Raw genomic sequence first — 1,799 nt, 5'->3', positions numbered from 1 at the left:
GATGAGCAGAGCATTGATCAATAGAGTAGGGAAGGTGAGATGAGCATGCTAAGGATGACCATCCTCCTGATGAGGCTAACCATGATGAGCTGAAGCATAGTCAATATGCTGAATCTGGTGATGAACCAGTCACTCCACACAGTACTGACGATGATAAATGTAAGCACAACAACAAGTAGAAGAAGAGGAAGGGGAAGACCTACAAAGGAAATGGAACGTGTGAAGATGATCTTTTTGTTGTGAAATGAAATTTGACACCAAAGCAATTTAAGAAAGCTGTCCAGGATTATGCAGTTACAAGAGGGAAAGCTGTTAAGTGGACAAGAACTGGGGATGAGAGACTTGAGAGAAAATGTGCTGGTTCATGTCCATGGAAAATAATGGCAAGTTAGACACAAGAGAATGATGTTTCATGGTAAAGACTTACGAAAATGAGCAAAGATGTTCCAGGCCTGCAAGGAACAAACAAGCAGCAACTTCTGAATGGCTTGCCATAGAATATTTGGAGAGGTTTCGAGAAAATCCTGAGTGATCTGTAAATGAGCTGGCTTCAGATGCTCAAAGAAGATTTGTCATTACAGGTGAGCAAGGGCACAAAATACAGAGCCAAGGCAATTGTCCTAAACATGATACATGGGTCTTTAGGTAAACAATATAGCATGCTTCCATCGTATGTGAAGGAGTTAAAGGGGGTAGATCCTGAGGGTAACTTTGATTTACAGTTGGAGAGGGTTGCTGCAGATGCAACACCTAAGTTCAAGAGATTTTATATGAGGTTTTCTGGATTGAGAGGGGGTTCGTTAATGGTTGTAGGCCGGTAATTAATTTGGATGGATGTTTTCTTAAGACCCCTTTTGGTGGGCAACTATTATTTGCTGTTGGTCAAGATGGGAACAATCAAATGTTCCCAATCTCATGGGCGGTAGTTGAAGGAGAGAACCAAGAGTCGTGGACATGGTTTCTTTTAAGGTTATGTGACGAGTTATGTATAGAAGATGGAATTGGATGGACAGTGATAAGTGACCGGAAAATGTAATATTACGATTTAATATGACATGGTATATATGTATATATATTACCTGATCCTAACTTGTCTTTTTATTTGTATCAGGGACTTTAAAATGCTGTGAAGGCTTTAATGGGAAATGCTGAGCATAGGAATTGCGCATGGCATATCTACGCTAACTTGAAGAAGAAACATAGGTCAACTCTTTTCAAGAGTATTTTATGGAAAACTGTGAAAAGCACAACGACTGTTGACTTTGAAGAAAGCTTGGCTGAAATGAGAACAATATCAGAGGCGGCATATGATAATTTCACAGCTAATCGAGTAGAAAAATTCTATAGGAGCAAGATAAGGATATTGCCCAAATGTGATGCAATAAACAACAAACTGTTTGAGTGCTTTAATGCATACATTCTGCAAGCAAGAAGAAGCAAGCTATCATCAACACGCTTGAGTATGTTAGAAGAGCTGTGATGAGGAGATGGGTGAGAAGCTGGAGATGATAAAGAAAGTGGATGACTTGATATGCCCAAGGATAAGAAGATATTGGAAGAAAACAAGTTGAAGAGTGGTGCATGCTCTTTTATACATGCTAGTAATCATAAGTTCGAGGTTATCCATGGCGCATCTGCTTTTGTTGTTGATATACCAGCGGAGACTTGCTCTTGCATGGTATAGGATCTAACTGGGATCCCCTGCCCTCGTGTCATCTGCTTTGTCAATTGGTTGGGGTTAGATCCTCAAACATTATTAGATGAACATCTGCTTGTTAGGACATACAAGATGGCATGTG

The sequence above is a fragment of the Punica granatum genome, chromosome 6 (genome assembly GCF_007655135.1).
Source record: "Punica granatum isolate Tunisia-2019 chromosome 6, ASM765513v2, whole genome shotgun sequence".
Lineage (NCBI taxonomy): Eukaryota > Viridiplantae > Streptophyta > Magnoliopsida > Myrtales > Lythraceae > Punica > Punica granatum.
This window is presented reverse-complemented; position numbering follows the sequence as displayed.